The sequence below is a fragment of the Schistocerca gregaria genome, chromosome 2 (assembly GCF_023897955.1).
Source record: "Schistocerca gregaria isolate iqSchGreg1 chromosome 2, iqSchGreg1.2, whole genome shotgun sequence".
NCBI classification, from domain to species: domain Eukaryota; kingdom Metazoa; phylum Arthropoda; class Insecta; order Orthoptera; family Acrididae; genus Schistocerca; species Schistocerca gregaria.
The window spans coordinates 66,568,172-66,588,909 of record NC_064921.1 but is presented as its reverse complement, the minus strand read 5'-3'; the positions used below and the strand labels follow the sequence as shown (position 1 = coordinate 66,588,909).

General features: G+C 43.6%; 1 protein-coding gene and 1 non-coding gene across 2 annotated transcripts in view; one reads left to right on the top strand and one right to left on the bottom strand.

Annotated features, from left to right (window-relative positions):
• The window catches only part of LOC126336331 (homeobox protein aristaless-like), an 814,245-nt gene that overhangs the window by 679,204 nt on the left and 114,303 nt on the right, over positions 1 to 20,738 (top strand). The window lies entirely within an intron of this gene.
• Positions 1,739 to 1,812, bottom strand: Trnaa-ugc (transfer RNA alanine (anticodon UGC)). The gene has a single exon. It is a non-coding gene; the product is annotated as a tRNA-Ala (tRNA).

Genomic DNA, 20,738 nt, shown 5'->3' with positions numbered 1-20,738 from the left:
GATCACACACCCTTCTCTCCAAAGTAGACCAGAAACGCTCAATAATGTTGAGGTCTGGTGAATGTGACGGGCAGGGCAGATGCGATAACTGATCCTCGTGGTCACAAAACCAGTCATCGACGATGCGAGAGGTGTGAAAGGGGCGCTGTCGTGTTGGAACACAGCATTACCATTGGGGACAAACATTGTACTCAGGTAATCCCAAAAGTAACGTCTCCTGTTGTTTTGTAAGTACATAGACCTGTTTATTTCTATAATGGTTTGCATCATTTTACAGCTTGAACATTTAGCTATTTTTCGACATAATCACCACTTCCGTCGATGCATTTTTGTAGACGCTGTGGCAGTTTTTGTACGCCCATGTAATACCAGCTCGCCGCCACGCTGTTCAGAAAGTTACGAACCTGTTTTTTCACCTCGTCGTCGGAGCTGAATCGCTGCAGTTGCACGCAGCTACTGTTATACTGACATGTAAATAATAGATTTCAGCTATCAGTCGTCCTTTGGAACTTTTATTTGCAGGTCTAGATTTCAGCTAGAAAGTAGCCATTCTCAATGCACTATCGTTTTTGATTAATTCATGTAATGCCTGTTGGTCGAGCTTCATCCACAGTTCATTCAATACATTGAGTATTCAATGAACTGTGGATGAAGCCCGACCAAAGGACGAGTGATACCTGAAATCCATTATTTACAAGTCATTATAAAAATAAACAGGTCTATGTACTTATAAAAGGAGACCTTACCTTTGGGATTACCCTCGTACCAGGGGACGGACCTGATCAACCCAAGTGGTCACATAATCCATGGCACTAACGCGGCGCCCGCATCTCGTGGTCGTGCGGTAGCGTTCTTGCTTCCCACGCCCGGGTTGCCGGGTTCGATTCCCGGCGGGGTCAGGGATTTTCTCTGCCTCGTGATGGCTGGGTGTTGTGTGATGTCCTTAGGTTAGTTAGGTTTAAGTAGTTCTAAGTTCTAGGGGACTGTCCCATAGTGCTCAGAGCCATTTGAACCATTTGAACTAATGCGGCCTTGCAGAGCAACCATAGAATACCATGATATGGCTGCCCAGATCGTCACCGCAACCCTGCCATATTTCACTCTTGGGATCTAACCTCGGCCAGGAGTTAGCAACAGTGAGAACAAGACCATCCGGCCAAATGACATTCCTCCGTTATTCCAGAGTCCAGGTTTTAGTGCTTCGGCACGATGATCTCCTATCACGGTCTTCATACCACTGATCCGTGGCTTTAAAATTCCAGCCCGACGTGTAATCCTCAGCTTCTGCAGCTGCCTTCTTGTTGCCCTGGTGCTGACAGGTCCGCGAGTGCAACGTTTAGTTCAACAGTGACTGTTGCAGCTGGCGTCCTCTTATTTTTTGTCACAATCGTCTTCAAGGACGCTCCGTCACGATCACAGAACGCATACTTTCGTCCGCGTTTTGAGTAATCGGATGATGTTTCTCCGCTTCACCTGAATGTGGTCTAAATCTTCGGTACGGTGCCTGTTCAGACACCAAAGACATGGACTGCCTTGGTTACTGAAGCATCCACCATACTAGCAGCAATTTGCCCACGTTGGGCATTTAGATTCGGCAGGACACCCTCACAACTACGCCGAACACATTTCTGACTACTGCTTACTCTTGCATCTGAGGACATTGCACAGGTGCAGTTAAATCAATACCATTGGCTGCTGACAAGCGTTCATATACATCACGGGGAGTGTTGAAAATGTGTCCCCCGACCGGGACTCGAACCCGGAATCTCCTGCTTGCATGGCAGACGCTGTATCCATCTGAGCCACCGAGGGCACAGAGGACAGTTTGGCTGCAGGGACTTATCGCCGACACGCTCCCCGTGTGACCCACATTCGCAACTTAAAGTCCACACGCTACATTCGTAGTGCCCATGCCATTATACCCATTGTAAGTAGGCTGTTTAGGTTTTTATATTGGTAACGCCACGTAGCGCTCTGTATGAAAATCACTGGCTGTGCTGTGTGCAGTCAGTGGCTGGTTGGCATTGTTGTAATACTCGCCATTGTAGTGTTGGGCAGCTGGATGTTAACAGCGCGTAGCGTTGCGCAGTTGGAGGTGAGCCGTCAGCAGTGGTGGATGTGGGGAGAGAGATGGCGGAGTTTTGAAATTTTTAAGACTGGATGTCATGAACTGCTATATACATTATGACTTTTGAACACTATTGAGGTAAATACATTGTTTGTTCTCTATCAAAATCTTTCATTTGCTAACTATGCCTATCAGTAGTTAGTGCCTTCCGTAGTTTGTATCTTTTATGTAGCTGGCAGTAGTGGCGCTCGCTGTATTGCAGTAGTTTGAGTAACGAAGATTTTTGTGAGATAAGTGATTTGTGAAACGTATAGGTTAATTTAGTCAAGGCCATTCTCTTGTAGGGATTACTGAAAGTCAGATTGCGTTGCGCTAAAAAAAAAATATTGTGTGTCAGTTTAAGCACAGTCATGTATAATTTTTCTAAGGGGACGTTTCACCGTTACTCGCGGCAGGCAATCCACCGAGTCCCATCCGCAATGAAGAAGGTCATCAGCCGGTTGGCCTTAACGATCTGAAAATGTTATATGTTCTTTCGGCCATGTCTGTGCACTCGGTGGCTCAGATGGACAGAGAGTCTGCAATATAAATAGGAGCTCCAGGGTTCGAGTCCCGGTCGGAGCAGACGTTTTCAAATGTCCTCGTCGATGCATATAAACGCCTGTCAGCAGCTAATGGTATTGATTTAGTTGTAATTTCATTCTAGAGAGCTGCACGGTCACCAGTGGCATCTGTTCCTTCGGGCATGTCCGAAAGAACTGATGCCATCTTCATATCGCACAGGTGCCATTGGCAGATAAACACAGTAGTGCAACCGGCAGGCTTGGCTATCATGTGGATTTATGTTCAAGCATGCGTTTCTCGTGGTTTTTCCATATTTTTGCCCACCACCTATATATTACATATGGTGTGTTAAAAACGTCACATAATCGTACAAGAGGGAGTATTGGTCAAAGCTACAAGAAAATTTCGTATAACAGTCTTTCCAGAAACCTATGCGTGTTGAGATACGGGTCGTGTTAGTTGGTTCGAACAATGTATAGTGTTTGGTACTCAGGAAAGATGGTGTAATAAATCACCACAAAACGCATGTGTGGAGAGAAGTAAATACTTGAGCAATCATGAACGTGAGGCATCGACGTCGCTTCAAAATCAATGTTTGGGCAGGGATGCCGGTGACAGACTCATAGGTCTGTGCATTTTACTGAACAGATTCCGCGCTTTGTATCACCGATTTCTGCGTCATGATTTATCGGCGCTATAGGCGAACGTTACGCTTGTAGGCAGACAACGTATGTGGTGTATCCCACCGGAGCAGCACCACATTTTCTACGGATCGTGTGACAGTACCTCACCGCAACGTTTTTTTGGGCGGTGTATTGATCGAGGAGTTGAATCTATGTGATTTCTGGCTGTATGGGAATTTAATGGCATTGGTCCACGTCAATCCCGTCGAGAACGTACAGACTTTACACTAAGGCTCTTGATAAGATACAGATATAAATCCTTAACTATCGATATTTTACGAAACCTTGTTAATAAAATTTCCTTAAATCAAGAAAACATAAGAATTTATTTTTAAGGCAAAAATGGAAAACCAAATACTCCTTATTTGGACTATGTCCATTGCTTTACACCACAGACGAACATACGTTTGGTAGAAAAATGGTAAACAATCATTTTCACATTATCGAGCAGACCATACAAAGGCTGCATTTTTAGATTTGTTAAAATTTGTTACTGTACCATTACAATATGAACACACTAGAACTAATCTGTAGCCAAGTTAAGGGATTGACCTGAGGAATAACAAGACTGTTAAGATGCCAACTAAAGCACGCAGCTTTTTCACGTGTCACAGCCGAACGCTGGTGGGATATAGAACGGCACATCATGAAAGAAGAGGATAAGATGCGGCACCTGGTTGGCTTCGTGGATAATGTTGTTCCAGAACTGAAAGGAAAAGGATAAGAAAGGAGCTAAGAGGTTACCAGACGACTGACTGTAATTAATACTATATTAGAACAAATAAGCCGTCGGTCACAAATATTACGTCAAAAATTGGCCAGTTTTCGACGCTAGTATGAGCGTCGTCGTTGCAACCATGGACACGCAAGTACTGGCAGCCCTTAGCGGATCGCCATCTTATTTAAAACTATTCATGACGTCGCCTTTCCGGCTTAGATTTTTTTTAAATGTGACTTGTAAGTACTGCATCTCTTTCCAGCCAGTACAAACTTCAGTTTTATTAATGTATTATATACCTAATATGTTTTAGAACAGTTAGTTTAATTCTGAAGACGACGCTCATAGTAGCGTCGAACCCTTGGTCTATTTTTGACTTAATATTTGTGAGCAAGGGCTTATTTGTTCTAATATAATTCTGACACGGTCACTGAACCTTAGCAGCTATGTTCAAAGTTTTATGTAATTAATACCTTCAGTGGCTTCAGTATTCAACAGTGCGGTGAAATATCTCCAGTATTCTTTTGCATCACACATAGCTCGCTCAGAAAAATTACCCTGTGTTTAAGTCAGGAATTTTCATCACTCTTGTATGTAATTAAAATACCATGTCCGGTGCGAACGAGAGCATCTTATGCCTTTGACTGGTCACCAAACAAGCGCGCGGTAGTGCTGGAGTTTTGCCAAATATTATTTCACTATCTTTAAAAATTGAATGACATTCGAAGCTATATCGTTTCTTTGTTAAATGGTTCAATGGCCCTGAGCACTATGGGACTTAACATCTGAGGTCATCAGTCCCCTAGAACGTAAAACTACTTAAACCTAACTAACCTAAGGACATCACACACATCCATGCCCGAAGCAGGATCCGAAAATGCGGCCGTACCGGTCACACGATACGAGACTGAAGCGCCTAGAACCGCTCGGCCACAGCGGCCGGCGTTTCTTTGTTCGTCCCTTTTTACATCTGAAGAGCAACTGTTCACGTCAATGCAGGTTAGTTGGACTGCCGGCTGGCTAGTGCTGTCCGAGTTCAATGCGCCGGCAGAGCTCTTGTCCCTCATTATCGCTCAGTCTGTGTGCGTGCGACACGCCAGAAAACGTATTATTATGATCGTGCTTGACTGTAACCGACACTGCTTAGCTTTCGCTCCACGTGAAACGAAATCCAGTGACATTCAAACAAACGCGGAATAATACGTGACGTAATGTTTGCATTAGGTTTATTCTTATGATGAACAGAGTATATTTCTTTAAAGTCAGTACCGCCCTTAGACTGTTGTTTATTTACAGTGCTACATTTACTCTTACACAAATAATGATTTCGGCTTCAAAGTGCCATTATGAAGCGTTTTAAGTGTTATAAATTTGCCTAAGATGGCATACTGTCGTATTAAAATATAGTATTAGGCACATTGTTTAAGCGTCGATATGTGTCTAATAGTGTATTTTAATACGACAGTATGCCATCTTAGGGAAATTTATAACGCATAAAACACTTGATGATGGCACTTTGAATCTGAAATCATGATTGTATAAGAGTAAATGTAGTACTGTAAATAAACAGCAGTCTAAGGGCGGTACTGACTTTAAAGAAATATACAGGATGTTACAAAAAGGTACGGCCAAACTTTCAGGAAACATTCCTCACACACAAAGAAAGAAAATATGTTATGTGGACATGTGTCCGGAAACGCTTACTTTCCATGTTAGAGCACATTTTATTACTTCTCTTCAAATCACATTAATCATGGAATGGAAACACACAGCAACAGAACTTACCTGCGCGACGTCAAACACTTTGTTACAGGAAGTGTTCAAAATGTCCTGCGTTAGCGAGAATACATGCATCCACCCTCCATCACATGGAATCCCTGATGCGCTGATGCAGCCCTGGAGAATGGCGTATTGTATCACTGCCGTCCACAATACGAGCACGAAAAGTCTCTACATTTGGTACCGGGGTTGCGTAGACAAGAGCTTTCAAATGCCCCATAAATGAAAGTCAAGAGGGTTGAGTTCAGGAGAGCGTGGAGGCCATGGAGTTGGTCCGCCTGTACCAATCGATCTGTCACTGAATCTGTTGTTGAGAACCGTACGAACACTTCGACTGAAATGTGCAGGAGCTCCATTGTGCATGAACCACACGTTGTGTTGTACTTGTAAAGGCACATGTTCTAGCAGCACAGGTAGAGTATCCCGTATGAAATCATGATAACGTGTTCCATTGAGCGTATGTGGAAGAACAAGGGGCCCAATCAAGACATCACCAACAATGCCTGCCCGAACATTCACAGAAAATATGTGTTGATGACGTGATTGCACGATTTCGTGCGGATTCTCGTCAGCCCACACCTGTTGATTGTGGAAATTTACTATTTGATCACGTTGAAATGAAGCATCATCCGTAAAGAGAACATTTGCACTGAAATGAGGGTTGACACGTTGTTGGATGAACCATTCGCAGAAGTGTACCCATGGAGGCCAATAAGCTGCTGATAGTGCCTGCACACGCTGTATATGGTACAGAAACAACTGGTTCTCCCGTAGCACTCTCCATACAGTGACGTGGTCAACATTACCTTGTACAAGAGCAACTTCTCTGAAGCTGACATTAGGGTTATCGTCAACTGCACGAAGAATTGCCTCGTCCATTGCAGGTGTCCTCGTCGTTCTAGGCCTTCCCCAGTCGCGAGTCATGGGCTGGAATGTTCCGTGCTCCCTAAGACGCCGATCAATTGCTTCGAACGTCTTCCTGTCGGGACACCTTCGTTCTGGAAATCTGTCTCGATACAAACGTACCTCGCCACGGCTATTGTCCCGTGCTAATCCATACATCAAATGGGCATCTGCCAACTCCGCATTTGTAAACATTGCACGGACTGCAAAACCACGTTCGTGATGAACACTAACCTGTTGCTGCTACGTACTGATGTGCTTGATGCTAGTACTGTAGAGCAATGAGTCGCATGTCAACACAAGCACCGAAGTCAACATTACCTTCCTTCAATTGGGCCAACTGGCGGTGAATCGAGGAAGTACAGTACATACTGACGAAACTAAAATGAGCTCTAACATGGAAATCAAGCGTTTCCGGACATATGGCCACATAACATATTTTCTTTCTTTGTGTGTGAGGAATGTTTCCTGAAAGTTTGGCCGTACCTTTTTGTAACACCCTGTATTATTATGAAAAAATTATGGAATAGAGTATAGGCAGAAGACTGATGAGTCAAAAATAGAGGTGTAAAGCTGTGTTGATCTGTCGTTGGTGTGCCCATGTAGTGGGGCGTCTCCAGTACAGCGAGTGGCAGGCTTCGCCCGGAGCTAGCTGTTTGGCTCCGGCTGTGCGTTGCCCACTGGACCAGGACGGCGTGTGGTGACGTAAGACAGGCACAAGCCGCGGGGCTAACGGTAAGGCAATCAGCGGCCGATTACACAGATTAGGGCCCGCCGCGCTGCCTATTAGCGGTATTAGATCAACACGGGAATAAACGCGCCGGAGTCGAGTCAGCCAGGCCGCTTGCCATTTGGGATTCGTCAGGGGCAGCCACCGCGTCCGTCACGCTTCGTCAGCGCCGCAACCGTTCGTGGGCCGTGCCTGGCACCTCCCTGCCTGTACCTGTATACCTGTACCTGTACCTGGACCTGAACCTGCTCGCGGCGCTAATTCACGATTCGCCCCTCTTCCCTGTTTTTACTACCGCCCAGCAATGGACACATGTTCAGTATAATATGCACTCGCTTCGTTCATCTAAAAAAATGATCACTTGTGGGTTACGCCATTTATCCCTACTGTATGATAAGAACCAAACTTGATCCGTCGGGTGGCGGCCGTGGTGGCCGAGCGGTTCTAGGCGCTCCAGTCCGGAACTGCGCTGCTGCTGCGGTCGCAGGTTCGAATCCTGTCTCGGATATGGATGTGTGTGATGTCCTTAGGTTTAAGGAGTTCTAAGTCTAAGGGACTCATGACCTAAGATGTTGAGTCCCATAGTGCTCAGAGCCATTTGAACCCGTTTTTTGATCCGTCGGCGAAGTTGGAGCCTGTAAGAACACGAGACAAAAAAATCGTAATCCCTCAGGAGACATCGTGATAAACCCTTTAACTCTGCCTTTATTTTTTATTGTTCAAGCCACGACATAGTCAGAAATAAAAATAAAGCCAGTGATACAGGAGTACACAAAATTCTTTCTTCAATTCCAATCAATCAATTATCGTCATACTCTCGACTTCTTTTCGTAGTGATCACCCGTCGGGAAACAAAATCACATAGTAATGCATAAAAATCTACATCTTATACATAAAAAACTATGTTAGTATTTCCTAATTGTACGTCATATTTGCCAAATATGTGTACAGTAGCGACAGCTGACAACTTTACGTTACAAACATGTTTTTTTATGTCGTAACTGAATCCTTTTCTTTTGTTTACAGTAATGTGAACACATTACTATTCTACTGGCACTACGGCCTAGTTCACTCAATAATATTATGCCGGTTCCACGTTGCAAACCTAATTTTTGTTTACATTTGTTGCCGCTGCTGTTTTGGCTTCATCATACTAGCCTAGTATAGAGATTCTGCTACTTTAATCAGGTACGTTTGTCACATTTCTAAGCTGATGTTTTCTACATAATTATATGAAAGCAGCGACTTTTCATTATTTTATAATTTACTGTTTATAAGTTGTAGTTTGTAGAGCATTTGCATCTAGATCGTTTTCGTGAGAAATCTGACGCTGATAATTATGAATCGTAATCGATAGTCTCCCAACAGTTTGTTCATTATGTTGTTGTTGTTATGGTCTTCAGTATGAAAACTGGCCTGATACAGCTCTCCGTGCTACTTTATTCTGCGCGAGCATCTCCGAATAACTACTGCGGCATACATCATTCTGAATCTGCTTACTTTATTCATCATTTGGTCTCCCTCTACGATTTTTAACCCTCCCCCACCCCCCGCTCCCTCTCCCCCCGTCCCCACACTTCCCTCCAATACTAAACTAGTGATCCTTTGTTGCCTCAGAATGTGTCCTCTCAACCGCTCCCTGCTTTTAGTCAAGTTGAAACACAAATTTCTTGTCTCGTCAGTTCAGTTCCATACGTCCTCATTAGTTACGTGAACCACCCACCTAGTCTTCATCATTCTTCTGTAGCACCACATTTCAAAAGCTGGTACTCTCTTCTTGTTTAAACTGTTTGTCGTCGATGTTTCATTTCCATACTAAACTCCATACAAATACCTCCAGAAAAGACTTCTTAACACTTGAATGTATATATGATGTTAACAAATGTCTCTTCTTCAGAAATACTTTTCTTGACATTGCCAGTCAACATTTTGTATCCTCCCTACTTTGGCCATCATTTTGCTACTCATAAAGCAAAGCTCATCCACTTCTTTCTCTCGTTTCCTAATCTAATTCCCCCACCATTGCCTGATTCAATGCGACTATATTCCATTATCCTTAATTTGCCTTTATTGATGTTCATATATTACCTTTCTTTCAAGACACTGTCCATTTCGTTCAACTGCTCTTCCATGTCCTTTTGTTGTCTCTGACAAAATTACAGTGTCATTGCTAAACCTCAAAGTTTTCATTTCTTCTCTCTGCACTTCTATTACTGTTCCAAATTTTGCTTTTGTTTCCTTTAGTGCTTCGCCAAAGTATATATTGAATAACATCGGGTGTAGGCAACAGCCTTGTCTCTCTTATCAACCACTGCCTCGTTTTTATGCCCCTCGACTCTTTTAACTGTCGTCCAGTTTCTGGAAAAGCTGTAAATAGCCTTTCGCTCCCTGTATTTATCTCTGCTACCTTCACAATTTCAAGGTAATGTTTCCGTCAACTTTGCCAAAAACCTTTCTGTAAGTCTACAAATACCATAAACGTAGGTTCGTCTTCCCTTAATCTAAGATAAGTCGTGGATTCTTATAGTCTTTTGTGTGCGTACATTTCTGCGGAATCCAAACTGATCTTCCGAGAGGTCAGCTTCTACCAGTTTTCCCATTCTTCTGTAAAGAAATTGTGTTAGTATTTTGCAGCTGTGGCTTATTGAACTGATAGTTCGATAATTTTAACACCTGTGAGCAACTGCTCGCTTTGTAATTTGAATTACTACATCCTTCTAGGAGTCTGAGGGTATTTTGCATGTCTCATACATCTTGCACGCGAGACGGAAGTGTTTAGTCATGGCTCGCTCTCTCAAAGCTATCAGCAGTTCTTACGAAAAATCAACTATCCCCGAGCCCTTGTTTCGACTTGTATCTTTCAGTGCTCTGTCAAAGTCTTCACGCAGTATCGTATGTCCCACCTCATTTTCATCTACACCCACATCCCTTTCTATAATGTAAAGAAAAGTGAGTAGAGCACATTCCCACGTGGAAGGTCGAGTCTCCATGCAGCACACAGTTTTAATCTGCGAGAAAGCTTCATGCGGAGATACTGACTCTTACGTTTTACCCGCTGTTCAAAAGACCAGACTTTTTCTGTGGGATTAAGGTCGGTGACTGAACGTGCCAGTCCGTTCCTGAGCGGCAGTTCGTCAAACCCTGAAGTTATGTCGACAGCCACGTGTACAGCGGGAGGGGGGGGGGGGGGTGTGCTCATCTGGGAAACGCGAATGTACGCAGCATACGTATCATTATGTAGAAGGAAGGGCGATATTTGGACTCCGAGAGTTCTCAAATAAATATCCCGGTTGGTGTTCACAGTAATCTGAATGAGTGGGCCCCAGTTACGGTCCTAAAAACACCCACAACTACTGCTGCCACAAACAGCGCGTTAAACGACTGGTTGGGCCGTCGGTACACTCGGCACTTCCATCATTTGAAATGAAGCAAAACCGAGACTCGTCAGACCAGCCAGCTACAGTCCACTCTTTGTGTTATTTGACCCACGAAGCATCACGTGCCACTGGAGTCAATGACCTTTGGCAAGGTAGCCAACTCTAAATATCCATCGCACGCTGTTCCCTTCGCAGAGTTCGTTGGGGAAATTATTCAGATGTATCTTTGTTCAGTGACACCAGTGTAGTGTCGGCCGCCGCACGGCAGCCCTCAACTCGGCGCGGCACACAGCGAGTGCCGCTGGCGCCGCACACGGTGTCAACTGGCGCAAGTGAACGCGTCGTCGCGGGGCGAGCGCCAGCGTACACGCCACTGCCGATACGGATTACCCTGGCGGCGATGCTCTTGCCACCAGAGTGTGCAACCGTATAAGGGCGCCATCTACCGACACTCTGATTGGCCGGACCTGCGGATTTAAGCGAGCTCCCTGAGCCCGTTTAACCAGTTCAATCTTCGCCGATGACTGTGTTACTACCCGGCTGCTGGATTCATGACGACCGAACCATACTGTGGCCTCCCTGGCTGGAAACTTGCGACGCGTCGGTATTGAGTGGTTGGCAGTGGTTTGGACCTGTATTCTCTACTAGTGACTCTGATTTCTCCTTGGCGCTACAGCCAGCGAAGTGTTGTGTAGTCGAACTTAAGTTTTGTTTTGAGTGACAGAAGGTCAAATAAATTTGGTTATCACGGAATATTTGTTGTGTTATAGTGCGGACATAACAGCCAGCAATTTCTGTTGGGTTTGAAACCGATTGTCTTTGGCAAGTGTTCTCCGGTCCGAGTCGGATGGGTTTTCTTTTGCCACACCTGCTCTTGTGCCGTGTCACGTGGCTGTGGGCGGTACACCATTCCTTATAGACACGTTAGGCACTCCACGTTTATGCAGCAACAGGTCAGGCAACACCATTCGCGACGTGGTCACGGGCATGTCCAAACGTGGTAGCTTCATTTTGCTCATCTGTTATTGCGCTCATTCCACACTTCTGATTGGCATATACACAGTATTTCCCTGTCATTACTTACGTACACAGTCCAACCGATGGGATCCAGTGACCTTTGCAGAGCTGCCAAAGCTGTCCCCCCTCACCCTCCCCCAGTCCCCCATTCACCCTGAGAAAAATTACCTTCGTACCCATTTTTCCTACACATATTTAAAAAATTTTATTATGTGGTTTAACAAAACTGAAGCATCATGGAAAAATCTAACTTAAATCATCTGTATGAAGGAAAAATATAGCACACAAAAGATGAGATGTACCATTGTAATAAATAAATTACAAATTATATAAATTTTATAAAAAAACTAAAATTATCTACAGGACTGAAATTGAAACAAAATCTGTATCTTACTGTTTAGGGGACCTCCTGTATTTTAGTATGATGTATGATGAAGAATATATATACTTTCCTCCTCATAAATTATGAATTCTAAATAAATTGCTGTTCCACTATAAATCACACACATTTAAAAGCTGTCAATTCAACTGAACACATAGGGATTACAATTACGAACATCTTGGAGTGGAACGATCACACAGATAATGTTGGGGGGAAGGCAAATCAAACACTGCGCTGTATTAGCAGAGCACTTATAAGACTCAACAGATCTACTAAAGAGACTGGCTACAATGCGCTTGTCTGTCCTCTGCTAGACTACTGCCGTTCGACGCGGGATACTTACCAGATGTGACTGACGAAGGACAGCGAAAATGTCCGACAAGCGAGTTGGGGCGGCAATTGCTAAACGAAGATTGGTTTCGTTGTAGCGATATCTTTTTCACAAAATTTCAATGAATAACTTTCTCCTCCCAATGCGCAACTATTTTACTGTCCCGAACCTACATAGGGAAAAATAATCATTTTAATAAAATAAGAGAAATTAGAGCTCGCACATGAAGATTTAAATATTAATTTTTCTCGTGAGCCGTTAGAGAATGGGATGGTAGAGATATTGCCTGAAGATAGTCGAAATAACAGATTAGTGTGGAGATTTAGATGTGCGTGTGAAAAAGAAAGGGCTATAACTGAGTGCTGAAAACATAGTCCCTTCTAAGGAATGATTTTTTAATAAAATTTCACTTTTCATTACCTTCGAGCGAAGAAAACCCATTGATCATTTCATTGAAGTCAAATTTAATAGCGGTGTTTGATTCAGTCGACAGGATACCCGAATTCAATAGTCTGCTTCACTTACACTCGAGCTTAAATAGTTTCTTATATTCAATTTGCCCTGGCGTTGTCATGAATATCCTCAAAGTTATTTCAATGTTTGGATAAGCATCTCGTAACGCATACTTTGGAAAGAAAATTAAAAATATTCAAATAGGAAGCTGTGCCTGTGCTCTTCATTGACTCTTTCTGTTTAAATTTGAAAGTCGCTATTTCGTTAACTAACTCAGCAGCATCGATATTTCTGGTTTATTTGCCACCAAAATCTGCTGTATGTTTTCCAAAACATAGCCTTTCCTACAGTAAGTTAAAGTGAGATAAAGTTGTTTGTTATTTTTGAGGTCTATTTCCCATATGACTTACAACTATAACAAAAACTGAAGCATTCAAGCTTAAATAGATTCACTCTAGCCTTCAGATGGCAGAAATTGGTAAAGAATCGTAAGCCTTTGTTCAAACAGCATATTTGCTTCAGCACCCGCTCCCCAGCCATTGATATCCTGCAATACCGCAATGAAGTGACAGCAAAAAGTTCTTTTTGAACAACAGCGACACATGTAGGCAGCATCTGTATGAACCAAGCGCACTGCTGCACAACCCATTTGATGCCTGTTCGGTAGCAGTCACATCGTTAACACCTTACTGCGACGAAATTATTCTGTGACAACACTGTGAGTTTATAGTCTAGGGCCGAGGGAGACCATTCATCTCGCGGGTAGAATATAAGAACGTGAGGGTTGCAGAACTCACTTACCTCTCTCGGTTAATTCTTAACTCGACTGTGTTTAATGTTTTTTTTATTATTACGGTCAGCTTTGGCGCCCCATGTGTGCCTGCACCCGTGGTGGGGTCCCATGTCGGCACGTCCTCGGTACGGCCCTGCTTACGTCAGCAGTAGACGGTCAGAGAAGCGCCTGGTACTAGTAGCACACCATGTACCGCAGTCCAGAGCGACCAGCGTGCTCTTTTAAGAGGGTGAGCTTACATCTGCGTCTGTACTGCAGGAGTTACCGTAAGGTGCTTACTTCTGGTAGCCGTCTAATTTGCTGCCTCTTCCGGTACGTCTGACAAAGGATCGCGGGGACACCGACTACAACTAATCTTGTCGCTTGCACCGCCCTGCAAACTGCGGACGTCGGCTTTTCTATATTCTTATGTGCTAAACAATGACTAGTTTCTACTGTTTTGTCTCCAGTTATATATGCTTATTGTTTCATGTCTATGTACAATCGCTTTCGAAGCTCTGAGAGTTAAGGGAGAGGAAGTAAAATATTTGAGGTTTGCCGATGAAACTGTAGTTCTGTCAGATACGTCAAAGACAGTAGAACAGCAGTTGAACGGAATCGATACTGCCTTGAAAAGAGTTCATAAGATTAACATCAACAAAACTGAAACAAGGGTAATGCAATGCTTTCGAATGAAATTGGGCGATGCTGGTAAAATTGGATTAGGTGTTTGATTTTTGGTATTTGGGGAGCAAAATAAGTGATTATGGTCCAAGTAGAGAGGATATGAAACGTAGAGAGACAACAGAAACAAAAGCATTTCTTAAATAAGAACATTTTATTGACTTCGAATATAAATTTAAATACCAGGACGTTTTTCCTGAAGCTGTTTTTCTGGAGCGTAGCATTGAACGGCAGTGAAACATGGACAATGTGTAGCTCAAACAAGAAAGGAATAGTAGCTTTTGAAATGTGGTACTACAGAAAATTGCGTAAAATTAAATTGGTAGATCAAATAACTGAGGGACTCAGGAGAAAAGAAATTTGCGGCACAGCCTGATTAAAGAAAGAGATCAGCTGCTAAAACGTATCTGCAGACATCAGGGGATCGTTAGTTTGGTATCGGAGGAAGATGCGTGGAGGAGGTAAAAATTTTAGAAGGGGCCTAGGTATGAAGAGTATGTAGGTTCAAATGGGTGGAGGTTGCAGTAGTTATTGAGAGATGAAGATGCTTCTTGAGGCAAGAAGAGTGTGGAGACTGGAGAGCTCCATGAACCCAGCTTCGCACTGAAGACCACAGCGACAACAACAAGGCTTAATCTTCAGGCGGCTTAGCTTGATACACTGAACTTATTGTAACCCACAGTTATTGCAATCGACTATCTTGCGCATCTGTCTTAGTGGGCAACATCGATTACCAAGCAAAAGTGCCCTAGGATGTTGCTTTAGCTACGAAATCGATAGCAGATATACAAAAAAAAACAATAAATACAACTGAGTGGAGATGAAATAATAACAGAGCAGTCTCTAGTCTACTAGTAAATATCCGTACGAACTTCAGATTCTCCGATTTTTCCGTTACCGTCATTACACGATATTGATGTCGGAAGATGTAAAGTGTTATTTGATTCTTCTTGGAAATAAGATTCTAGGAATTTTTAATCCATCATGCACATTGCCTCTCACTTAGCGTCTGATACTGATGTTTGATGGGAATCCATTTTGATCCTGCTCCCGCGCCTGCTAAAAGCAATAGAGTCTTTCTTCGATCCCAGATTACAAGTATTACTGAAGAACCAATCGAACGATAATTTTGTAAGGTATTACCTCTTTGAAGATTCAACAACATATACTTAGCAGTCTCTTTTTGAATCTGTAGAACCTGCCTGTCTTTCAAATAGTTTTATGTGGTCTTTCCATTTTAGGTCTCTCCTGATAACAGATACTTTACGGTTGGTACAGTTTCAAGTGATTTATAGCCATTATTGCACTCGGGTAATAACGTATATCTTCCCCTATTACTGAGAAATACTTTACATAGGTTTGAGATGAGTGTTACTTATCAGTTCCCGTATCAAGCCCTTCTTGCTCTTATCAACTATTTTCCGACGTTGTTACTTTCCTCAGCACAAGACGATCAACGGCGAAAATCGTCACGAAATTCCCGTCGTTACCCATCACTTTATTCATGTACACTGATGAGCCAAAAATTATTACCACCTGCTTAACAAATTTTACGAACGCAGTACAGGAGAAAGAAGAGAGAGAGTTTTGTTGATAGTATTCCATGTTACATGTGTTGATAGAACCTCTGGTGCCCTAAATCAAGTGAGCGAGGATGCAGTTTCAGAAGCTTCCTTATTGAGACGGCGGTGTGGAGCCGACTGTTTGGGTGAGAGAGGCTCACTGACCCCAGAGGCTTGCGTGACGGTGTGCGCATGCTGCGAATGTCTCGCTGGGAAATACCGCATGCTGCTTCGCGAAGAACAACTCCAGTTCGGTCTTGTCCGCAAACACGTCACCAACCGCTAAAAAGCAAAAATGCTGGAAAGCCACGTTTGACATTAGCGCTGCAACCAGCTTCGGTTTCAGTTATTTACCCCTAAAATTATACTTTTATTTCAGGAGCTCAGCTTTAATCGCACAAAAGAAATTCCTTTCAGTGTTTGCATTGTAATTGTTGCAGTACTGACGTGGCTTACTTTATCACTATTCTTCTTTTACCCAAACCAACAAATTTCCTCAACTCGATTAATAGGCGCAAGTTTTTTGTTACAAGTGGCTCTGAGCCCTATGGGACTTAACATCTTAGGTCATCAGTCCCCTAAAACTTCGAAGTACTTAAACCTAACTAACCTAAGGACATCACACACATCCATGCCCAAAGCAGGATTCGAACCTGCGACCGTAGCAGTCCCGCGGTTCCGGGCTGCAGCGCCTAGAACGGCACGGCCACCGCGGCCGGCTTTTTTGTTGCTGTTACAAAGTAGACAGTATGACAAGAAAACGTAATAACTCGTTGTGTATAAACGTAGCACACCGTTCCTCGCTGTGAAACGAAACGGACGACCGCTGAGGTTTCGACGCGGAAGCGCCGCGTTATACTTCATATATAAGCCAGATTACCTCGTATTAGAAATCTCGTGCAGAGTTCCGGTTTGAACTAGATAAAAATATAATGTATTCTCACTATAAAGTTCGCATAATGTGTTAATCTAAATCCAATAGGAAAATAGTTTCCGACATCTCGAAAATTCGGTAACGTCGTCAGGAAACTCATTTTCGGGAATTATCAATATATCGCTCATCATCATCATCATCATCATCATCATCATCATCATTTAAGACTGACTATACCTTTCATCGTTCAGTCTGGAGCATAGCCCCCTTATAAAATTCCTCCATGTTCCCCTATTCAGTGCTAACATTGGTGCCTCTTCTGATGTTAAACCTATTACTCATTTTGCTCTGATTGTTGCGAGCATCATATTTAAAGTATCGGGGAAGCAGGTTGCTAGCCTTACTTGCTCCGAGTCCCATTTAATTTTACCCCTAACGGTTGAGGGACTAACCGGTGGATTTGGTAGTCTTTGCCGTCTGAGCACAAAGGTGATCACGACTCAGAACATGTCCGATATGCCCAGCCTTATTCCAAAGCAACTGGTATCCCGACTGTCGGGACCACTTACTTGGCCACTCATACGTTGCCCGTGGTTCATGAACTACGACATGACTACAGGAACCCACACCATGAACCACCAATATATCGCTAATAAAACTAAAATGAAAACGTAGAGCATCCAGACCTAAATGAATTTTGAACGCATTATAGCAGAACGCTTGAGTTACTCGTTCTGCTCAAAGCCTCAGGTTTGTCCACTCCATCCTACCGTTCCGATCACATACAATGACAAGACAAAACGTTAAGACCTCCTAATGAATAGCTTGTTTGTCCGTCTTTGGAATGAAATACATAAATGGTTTTGCGTATTACGGGTCCGACAGTTTGTTAGTAGGTTTGTGGAGGTATGTGGCATTAGATGCCTACCCACAGGTCATGTAATTCGCGTAAATAATGGTCCGCTGATATGCGCACGTGGTGAAGGCGCCAGATAGCAACCCAGACGGGTGCCATAGCATTAACACCAGGCGAATTTGGTCGCCGACACATCAACGTGAGTTCACTATAGTGCACCTCAAACCACTGTAGAGCGGTTATGGCTCCGAGACACGGGCAGTTATACTGCTGAAAGACGACATCGCCGTCGCGGGAGACATCAAACATGAAGGGATGCAGGTGGTTCACAGCTGTCAGCGTGTCTTCGATTGTTACCACAAGTCCGATGCAAGCGCAGGAGAATGTCTCCCGTAGCGTGATACTGCTCTCACCAGTCTGCGCCCGGAGCGCGCTGTTCCTTTCAAGCCACCGTTCACCTCGATGACGACCATCGACCTAGTGTAGCAAAAACGTGATTCACCGAAAAGCCGACACGTTTCCATTGATCTACTATCGATTCTGGATGGTCTTGGGCCGACTGTAATCGGAACTGACGACGTCTTTGGGTCAACATGTGAACACGTAGCTGTGGTCTGCTGCGGAGCTCCATGTTGAACAAAGTAGGCTGTTTAGGTTTTTTTTTTTATTGGTAATGCCGCCGCCACGTAGCGCTCTGTATGAAAATCACTGGCTGTGCCGTGTGCAGTCTGTGGCTGGTTTGCATTGTTGTCTGCCATTGTAGTGTTGGGCAGCGGCAGCTGGATGCTAACAGCGTGTAGCGTTGCGCAGTTGGAGGTGAGCCGCCAGCAGTGGTGGATGTGGGGAGAGAGATTTTCTAAGGGGACGTTTCAGTACGACGAACGGTGTGCTCTCAAATACTTGTGCATGCACCGGCGTGGTGTTCTTTCAGCAGAGAAGCAACAGATGTCCATCTGTCCTACTTTACAGAGCAGACAAGCCTCCGAACCTCACGTTCTGTGAAGAGTCGCAGGCGTCCAACCATTTAGTGCCTATTGGTAGTTTCACTGTCCTATCTCTTTCTGTAGAAGCTCGCGATAGTAGCACGTCAACATTCTACTAGCTTTGCCGTCTTCGAGATACTCATTCATAGGCTATGTGTAATAATAATCCGCCCTCTGTCAAAGTCGCTTATCTCACTGAATTTCCCCTCGTGTCTACTCAGCACACCTACTTTGGTTACCACGTCACGTGGCCGCAACGCCACCAGGTGCCATCCAACGTCGCGGTGGGCAGTGGTCATAATGTTTTGGCTTATCAGTGTATATCGCTAGGCTCCTCTTAGTGTTCGAGAGGAAACATCCTCTTCGGAATACACGGCAGCCTTGTTACTGCAACGGATACAAATTCTAAAGTCTCATCGACATAATGAGCCGACCGCTGTGGCCGAGCGGTTCTAGGCGCTTCAGACCGGAACCGCGCTGCTGCTACGGTCGCAGGTTCGAATCCTGCCTCGGGCATGGATGTGTGCGATGTCCTTAGGTTGGTTAGGCTTAAGTAGTTCTAAGTCTAGGGGAGTAATGGCCACATATGTTAAGTCCCATAGTGCTTAGAGATATTTTCGAAATAATGATTATTAGAGACGTAATATTAGCTCCCTTGACGAGGGATTTGATATGGAATAGGATCAGTCTTGGCATTCGTGTGAACGTAAGCGTGAAAATCTTTCGTGGATTACGTTGCACTAAATACGTGCCCTTCCTCATCGCCAGGTTACAACATAACCTGTCGCGATAAGCTATGCATGTCACCCGTCTGTGCTCCCAGTTCGTATTCGATTCTTACTGCCGCAGTCCGGAGTTAAGTTGTCTGAAGTTTCAAATATTACGTGGACGAGGAAAAAATTCATGCAGTGTCTGACAACATAAAATGCCCGTTTTCCATAAAATCATCAGCTCAATCTCATATGGACAACGAGGTCAATCCACAAGTTATTAGAGTACTTGTGTTTATCATATGGATAAGAATCATTACTATGCGTCCTTTGCATTTGAATTTTTTATGTTATTTTTATCCGAATACTTTGAACCTAATCGTATTAAGCACCATTAGTGGTCTATTGAAGTAAGTAAATAGTAACTGATGAAAAATGACTCCAAATATTAATAATATGCTTTACAATACTCAGTGTGTCTGAGTGAAGTGGTCGTAGTACATAAACTGACTTTAATTTCGTCTGAGATGACACTGGGTAGATTTTGAAACGCATATTTATAGGTGTGTTAACATTTATGGTGTGTTTCGACTGACCCTCTAAAAGGCGGTAGATTTCACGACTTGCCCTGAAGAAATATTAAGTAATTCCGTAGAAATGTATGAACAGAATGGTGACTTGCTAATCTCAGTCAACAATTACTGTAGGCGTATGGTCTCTTTAGGGCCAATGAAAAAAATGAAATGCGAGAGTATAAATTTCTTCTTTGTGTTGCCATGGCGTCTTTAATCGCTTTATAATTATCAAAGGTATTAATACTCTATCTGTGCAACTACCAAAAACTGCGTATTTATTATCGCCATAAGCTTTTTGTTTTATTGACGGAGAACATCGTCAAAGGTTGCCAATGAAACATATTTACAATTCTGGTTTGTTTCCTACATCTAGAAATACTTCGTTTTAAAACAAACTGAGCTGTAATTTTTTACTTACGGCATTTTATGTCTGATTTTCGTCGACATTAAACAGTGCCCGCCTGCGCATTTTTGAAGTATCACTGCTAAACGAAGAAACAGATTACCATTTGTGAAAATTGCAACACCAACAAGGAGACGTAGGATTTCTGCGAGATTTATTGGACGGATTACGAACATGATAAAACACAAACGATTACTATAATCAGAACCTCTAGACGTCGTTGTATGGAATCAAAGAGGCGCTAAATTTTCTGCTGGGGAACACACTGCCACGCTGTTTGTCGGCTCGTCCACAAAGCAAAGCACTGGCAGCTT